Here is an 8,164-nt window from a genome sequence, read left to right on the forward strand (position 1 = left end):
TTGATAGTGAAGGAGTATGGACTCAAACCTAGAAACGCTGAGGGCCACACTGTTGACCTGAAGTGGGATGTAATGCTGACTGTGGGCTAATGCAACCATCAGTGACATTAATGGAGTCAGCTGGCAAACTGATTGATGTTCTCATTTTCTGGGAGACAGTCTGAGGCAGCTCCTATGTCTTATGGTCTTAGGGCCTTATGGGATGTAATGCTGACTGTGGGGTAATGCAACCATCAGTGACATTAATGGAGTCAGCTGGCAAACTGATTGATGTTCTCATTTTCTGGGAGACAGTCTGAGGCAGCTTCTATAATCACACCAGCAGCACCACCACCCACTAAAGTTTGCGATCTTTCCTTCACTTGGAGAGTTTGGCAATTTCCTGATTGTGTATTCGGAGGTGCTGCCTTCCAACTTCACAGTGACTCCAATCAGCTAATTTCCACAGTTATATAAGCTGACTTCAATCCAATTAAAACTGCCTTCAAAAATGCTTCTGGACAGCCAGCAAAATGCACAAATTGACTAGTGACACATACATTCGATGCATCAACTACTGAATAATTTCTTCCACAGTCCACAATCTCTTGGTTCCACAGTTAAATGTGTTCATGGCATAACTGGATTTCATTGATTTTAACAAGATAACATAGACTTTACAGCACAGAAACAGGCCACTCAGTCCAACTAGCCTGTGCTGATGTTTATACCTCATGTGAGCAATCATATGGTGTGCACCATTTACAAGATCCACTGCAGAAATTCACCAAAGATCCTTCAAAAGCACCTCTCAAATCCATGACCATTTGCATCCAGAAGGACAAGAACAGCAGATACATGGGGAGACCATCACCTGCAAGTCCCCTGCCAAGCCACTCACCATTTGACTTGCAAATGTATTACTGTTCCTTCACTGTCGTTGGGTCAAAATCCCCCTATAAGGACATTGTGGGTCAACCTACAGCATGTGGACTGCTGTGGTTCAAGAAGTCAGCTCACCACCACTTTCTCACGGGCAACTAGGGACAGGCAATAAAAGCTGACCCAGCCAGCGATGCCCATGTGCTATGAATGAATTAAAAAAAACCTCCTGTCCAATCCATCACACTGTTTCACCATATCCCTGTAGTCCCTTCTCCCTTATATACCCATTTAGCTTTTTCCTAAAAGCAAGTATGCTATTCATCTTGAATACTCAATGAAGCCTTCACATTCTGGTACATGTTGGCATTTTATGACATTATCTGAATTTTATTGAAAGAAGTAATAAAATAAGTGCAATTTTCTTTTGAATTAAAAACAAGAACATTCTCACGAGCTCAGAACCCCCTGTGTTAGCTCTCCCTGTCTGTTAGTCTTGTCATGGAAGACCACTCGAATGTCCAGGGAGGGAGTAGTCCTCACCATCTTGTTCCAACTCATTGCTGGATTGCAGTTTTCAGAGTAAGAGTAGCCAATTACTCAACCCACAGGCACCATCCTGTCCTAATGGACACCCACAGATACAAACACTACTGAGGTAGTCAAACTGGAGTGAGAGCTCAGGTCAACTTTCTTCCCATCCAAGTGAAGAGATGCTGAGGCCATTACCCATGGTCTTTTGCCATCACCAAAATGAAATCAGCTAACTCCACATTAATCAGCGATTAAACCTGGGAAGTTCTTGATCTGTGTCACTCAGCTATTTATTAGCTCAAGCAATGAAATCATCAGTGGAGTTACACAGAAGCATAGAAAATAGGTGCAGGAGGAGGCCATTCTGCCCTTCCAGCCTGCACCACATTCAATATGATTACGGCTGAACATGCACTCTCCACTCCCGCTTTCTCTCCATACCCCTTGGCCCCTTTAGCCACAAGAACCATGTCCAGCTCCATTTGAAAAATCTAATGAACTGGTCCCAACAGCTTCCTGTGGGAGAGAATTCCACAGGTTCACAACTCTCTGAGTGAAGAAATTCTTCCTCATCTTAAACCTGAATGGCTTACCCTTATTCTTAGACTGTGACGCCTAGTTCTGCTCTTCCCCAACATTGGGAACATTCTTTCCACATCTGTCTGTCCAGTCCCAACAGGATTTTATTTTTTTCTATGAGATTCCCCCTCCCCCATTCTTCTAAATAAGGATAAGCACATGGATGATGATGGGATAGTGTAGGGGGATGAGCTTAGATTAGTTCACAGGTTGGCACAACATCGAGGACTGAAGGGCCTGTTCTGTGCTGTTTTGTTCTATGTTCTGTGTTCTAAATCCCAGTGAATACAAGCCCAGTCAATACAATCTTTCCTCATTTGTCAGTCCTGCCATTCCAGTAATCAGTCTGGAGTTGGGCTAGTCAGCATATTTTCCTTTGTTTTTAAGAGACCATACTTATGCTCTTCAGAATAACATTCTTGATAGTTGGTGGCAACAAATAATTTGAGCTATTAAAAAGGCCCACTCGCCTCTCCAATGTAAGTCCACCTTACGAGAGCTAATAAATACGGAGAACAAAAATCTAATTAGTTGTCAGGGTTGCTCTGCAGAATGTTCTCTGGAGTGGAGATAACGGCACTTTCTAGGAATCTCTGACATATAATGACAAAGGGCATATTATGGACTCTAATGTGTCTGAAGTCACAAATTACTTATCCAGTTATGAGCTCTCAGAGGAGCATCACAGCTGCAAAAACTTGGAAAACCAAGAGTGAGAAGGCAGCAATTTATATATTGGATGAATCTGGTAATTGAACAAATAAATAAATTCTGGAGCACTGGGTACTGCTCTCATTTTGTTTTTTCCCCATTTTCTCTGCTTCTCAAGTGCCATGAAAAGTCACGCTCCCAGTGTATAGGTACAGCAGATCTCTCTTATCTTGTCCAAAGGGGGCTTTTCTTCATTTGTTTGTGGAACACAATGTATTTTGATCGTATGGCAGTGTCACTGAACTTCCTAAATCCATTTGGATCCATGCAGTGTACTCACTAGTAGTGAATATCCTCAGTGTGCAGTCTGTAAGTAGCTGTTCAGTTCGCTACAGATGAGTCACACACAGCTATTTTGCTGGATAACGAACTGAAACCAGCCACACCCAATCCTGATCCACCCTAATATATCCCTTCTTGAGATAAAGTGGCACAGTGTCACAGTGATTAGCACTGTTACCTCACAACATCAGGGGCCTTAGTTCAATTACAGCCTTGGGTGACTGTCTGTGTCTTCCCCACTCTCCCCATGTCTGTGCAAGTTTCCTCCAGGTGCTCCAGTTTCCTCCCACAGTCCAAAGGTGTGCAAAGTCAGAAGTCACACAACACCAGGTTACAGTCTAGCAGGTTTATTTGAAATCATAAGCTTTCGGAGTGCTGCCCCTTCGTCAGGTGACGGCACCTCCACATCATGGTTACCAAAGATGTGCGTGATGTGGAGATTGGCCACGCTAAATTGTCCAGAGTTGTGCAGGCTAGATGGGTTAGCCATGGGAAATGTGTGAATAAGGTGTGTCTAGGTGGGATCCTCCTTGGAGTGTTAGTGCAGGTTCTGTGGGCCAAATGGCCTTTTTCTGCGCTGTAGGGATCAGTGTTAATGATTGACTTGAGATCTTCTCTTGCATTCAATAGGTTACATAAATGCAGGCTATTATTTGTGTTGCACATGCAGCAGGGGTCACCGTTTAGAGTACAGAAACAGAAAGTGCTGGCTGATTCGTTTTTTTCATGCAGTGTTGAAGCACTGCGCAGAATTTCCACGCCACTTTTTGCCAGATTGACAAACTGGAAAGATGAATCTGACTCTAATTTCACCTTTAGCAATGACCGTCTCAAAGGTCCTTCTTTGATTGTCAAGATGTTTGGTATATCCTGAGGTCCCAATATATTTCTTTCTGACACAAATGCAATACTGAGGGAGTGCTACACTGTCTCAGGTGCCATCTTTTGACAAGGCATCAAACTGAGGCCTCCTCTGCCTTCTTGAGTGGAATTAAATTTTTCCATGGGACTATTTTGAAGAGCAGGGGAGTTCACACAATCACAGATTTATTGTAGCACAGCAAGAGTCTGTTCAGTCCATTGTAACAGGCTCTCTGTTTCAGCTGTTTGCTTAGTGCCATCCTACTGCTTTCTCCACGTAATCCTGCACTTTACCATTTTTTTTCCCATTAATAATCTAATTCCATGTTGAATGCCTTGACTGAAGTTGCCTCCCGCACACTTAGTACTAATGCATCCAGACTCAAACTGCGCATTGTGTGAAAAAAAAACATGGTTTTGACAAGGTCATCACAGAAAGGATGTTTCCTCCTGTGGGTGAAACCTGGGGAGGGGGTGGGCACTGTTTTAAAGTTAGGTGGTCACCCTTTTAAGAGAGAGATGAGGAGAATTTCTTTCTCTCTCAAGAGGGCTGTGAAATCCGAGTACTCTCTGCCTCAGACAGTGCTGGAAGCTGGGTCATTGTATTAAGGCGGAGGTAGATAGATTCTTGTTAGACAAAGTTTCAAATCACACAACATCAGATTATAGTCCAACAGGTTTAATTGGAAGCACTAGCTTTCGGAGCGCTGCTCCTTCATCAGATAGTTGTGGAGGACACAATTGGAAGACACAGAATTTATAACAAAAGTTTACAGTGTGATGTAACTGAAATTCTACATTGAAAAATACCTTGAATTATTTGTTAAGTCTCTCATCTGTTAGAATGACCGTGATAGTTTCACTTCTTTCATATGTAAATCACAAAACATTTTTAAAAAGTTACATTCTCAGGTTAACTGTAACAATTGGTATCAGCCTAGATAAGATGTTGAAGGTGTTAGCCCCCTGTGTTCTGTTGTCTGTGTCATAATGTTTAGACTGATTCTAATCTAAAAAGTAAGTTAACAGAGTCTTAGATGGATTCATGCAGTTTTTGAGCAAAGTACAATGTAACTCTGCAAGTACACATTCACCGCACAAACGTATATGTGTATATGTCCGTGTGTTTGTGTATGTGCCTGGAGTGGGGGTTTGTGAGTGTCTGTGGGAGAGAGTGTATATGTGTGTGCACGAGTGTAAAGGAGTCTGAGTCTGTGAGAGGGTGCACGTGTGAGTGTGGGAGTGTGTGTCTCTGTAGGAGTGTGTGAGTGTCCGTGTGCGTGCCTGTGTATAGGAGTGTGTGTTTGTGTGCCTGAGGTGGGGGGTTGTGAGTGTCTGTGAGGGAGTGTGTATGTGTGTGTGAAGGGGTCTAAGTCTGTGAGAGGGTGCATGTGTGAGTATGGGAGTGTGTGTGTGTAGGAGTGTCTGTGTGTGTGTGTATATAGTGCAATGGTGGTCACCTGTAGTGTGACATGAACCCAACGTCCCAGTTGAGGCCCTCCATATGGGTATCGAATTAGCTATCAGCCTCTGCTTGGCCACTTTTCGCTGCTGCCTGTCCCAAAGCCCGCCTTGGAAGACGGTCACCCGAAGGTCCAAGGTCGAATGTCCTGGACCACTGAAGTGTTCTTCAACTGGGAGGGAATGCTCCTGTCTGTTGATTGTTGTGCGGTGCCCATTCATCTGTGGCCGTAGCCTCCACTCGGTTTCACCAATGTACCATGCCTCCGGGCATCCTTTCATGCAGTGTATGAGATAGAGAACGTTGACTGAATCACATGAGTACCTGCCATATACATGGTTGGAGGTGTCCCCACGCGTAATGGTGGTATCCGTGTCCACACTCTGACACGTCATGCAGTGCCTATTGTGACAGGGCTGTATGGAGTTGTCCTGAAAGCCGGGCAGTTTGCTACAAACAATGATCTGTTTGAGGTTTGGTGGTTGTTTAACCAGTTAGACAAGGTAATCAAAGATTATCAGCAGCAGATAGGAACGACATTTAAACAGAAACATATCCGCCATGATTTTGTGGAAGTATGTTGGAGAAGCTGAATGATCTACACCTGCTCCTATTTCATCTGTAAATTGATGCCAACGTTTTTGACATTACAACAGTGCTGATTTGTTAAAACGTTACTTCATCAGTATTAAAATGCTTTGAGGCATCCAGTGGCCTTAGGTTCTACAACCTAATGGGGAGGCAACAGCCGTAGGTATTATGGCTGGACTGTTAATCCAGAGACCCAGGTAATATTCTGGGGATCGGGGTTTGCATCTTGCCATGGCATATGGTAGAATGTGAATTCAATAAAAATCTAGAATTGAGAGCCAAATGATGACCATGATATCATTGTCAATTGGTGCAAAAACCCATTCTGAAGAAGGGCTTATGCCCGAAACGTCGATTCTCCTGTTCCTTGGATGCTGCCTGACCTGCTGCGCTTTTCCAGCAACACATTTTCAGCAAAAACCCATCTGGCACACTGTTCATGCCCTTTAGGGAAGGAAACTGCCATCCTTACCTGGTCTGGCCTACATGTGACTCCAGACCCACAGCAATATAGCTGACTCTTAGCTTGCCTCTGGGCAATTAGGGATGGGCAGTACGTGCTGACCTAGCCAGTGACACCCTCATCCTGTGAACGACTGAAAAAATGCAGGCAATCAGCCCTGAAAGGTGACAGAAAATTGTTTTTGCAGATGTTAAAATACCAGAAATAGCTGTGGGTGTTTAAGAATGCATGATCCCTGGGCCTATTGTATAAAAACACACAGATTTATATGCAAAGTTGGAATGTGCTACATTTCCTGTAAGTTAATCTCTTTCAAATGCTAAATTGCAACATGCTTGATGTGCGCACATAACACCTGTTAAAAAGATCATTGTTCCTTCAAGCTTTTGATGGAAGAGGTGCCACTGTTTCTAATGACTTCTGTTAAGCAGACACTCCCATTGATCCCAGAACACCTGCCATCCATTTCCTAGCCTGTTGTAAATCCTGCTTGCTGTCATTCTCAAGCTCACTGATCTTCCACCAGTTCCCGTTCCTCAGTACACTGATCTTCTTTTCCACATCGATCTCTCCATGGTTCCATCCCAGGCTTGCCTACAGCACTATAACCCTGTTTCCAACCACTGTGCTTCATTGATTTTGACCACTGCCTGATACTTTCCCCTTAGCCTTTTGGACTTGATCCTTTCCAATTCATCTCCTTCACCCCTTCCCCACCAGGAATCACCACCATCGTCGTCTTTATTATCATTGTCAACAGCAGTAATAATTTTGCATTCCCATTGTCTTGTACTTAACATAGACATTTTTCACAGCAGCATTAGTAAATTTAAAAAAAACTGGGGAGACTGAGAGAAGATCATTAAGAATTGAGAAGGTGGAAATGGTTGGGATGGTTTTTCTGAGGGGACGAGGGTGTTGCTGATGGGAACTAAAAGCTCAATCAAAGCGATAAGTTTTAAGGAAAGCTTAGAATGAGGATAGACTACAAAAGAGGTTTCGCAGTATGGAATTTAGGCAGCATGGCAGCTCCTGCGGAGACTGGGTCGATAACGTTAATCAACTTATTCAGACTTGTAATGGGTTTTTAACCATCTAATTCAGAGGTAAAGACACTGCCACTTTGCCACAAAATCAACAGAACAAGGGTTCTGGAACTGGAGGTAGAGACAGGCGTTGCTATGGGTCTTCCTGGCCTTCTGGGATTCTCTTCCCCATACCCTTAGTTGTCTTTACTGATTGTGACCACTGCCTGATATTCTGCCCTCAGTCTTTTGGACTTTACCCCTTCCAATTCATCTCCTTACATTTCTGTCAAAAATCACTTTAAATCTTTCCTTTTTGTGAACATTTTGTGACAGTGAAGGTAATAGTTAAGTGCAGGTTGCGTTACATTAAGAACATAAGAACTAGGAGCAGGTACAGATAATTAAGCCCCTTCAGCCAGTTCCGCCATTTAATACGATCATGGCTAACCTCATCGTGGCCTCAACTCCACTTTCCTCCCCAATCTCCACAACCCTTTAACCCATTGTTAATTAAAAATCTGTCCATCACCTCCTTAAATTAGATTAGATTAGATTAGATTAGATTACTTACAATGTGGAAACAGGCCCTTCGGCCCAACAAGTCCACACCGCCCCGCCGAAGCGCAACCCACCCATACCCCTACATTTACCCCTTACCTAACACTACGGGCAATTTAGCATGGCCAATTCACCTGACCTGCACATCTTTGGACTGTGGGAGGAAACCGGAGCACCCGGAGGAAACCCACACAGACACGGGGAGAATGTGCAAACTCCACACAGTCAGTCGCC

The 8,164-nt window shown here is 43.8% G+C and overlaps 1 protein-coding gene and 1 long non-coding RNA gene across 2 annotated transcripts in view; both read right to left on the bottom strand.

The window, feature by feature from the left end:
* Positions 1-8,164, bottom strand: part of LOC122554152 — a 342,532-nt gene that overhangs the window by 52,101 nt on the left and 282,267 nt on the right. The window lies entirely within an intron of this gene.
* LOC122554155 overlaps positions 6,640-8,164 on the bottom strand; it is a 20,867-nt gene continuing 19,342 nt past the window's right edge. The window contains exon 3 of the long non-coding RNA XR_006312923.1: positions 6,640-6,653. This is a non-coding gene — a long non-coding RNA (uncharacterized LOC122554155). The remainder of the gene's footprint in view (positions 6,654-8,164) is intronic.

This window comes from Chiloscyllium plagiosum, chromosome 11 (assembly GCF_004010195.1).
Source record: "Chiloscyllium plagiosum isolate BGI_BamShark_2017 chromosome 11, ASM401019v2, whole genome shotgun sequence".
Lineage (NCBI taxonomy): Eukaryota > Metazoa > Chordata > Chondrichthyes > Orectolobiformes > Hemiscylliidae > Chiloscyllium > Chiloscyllium plagiosum.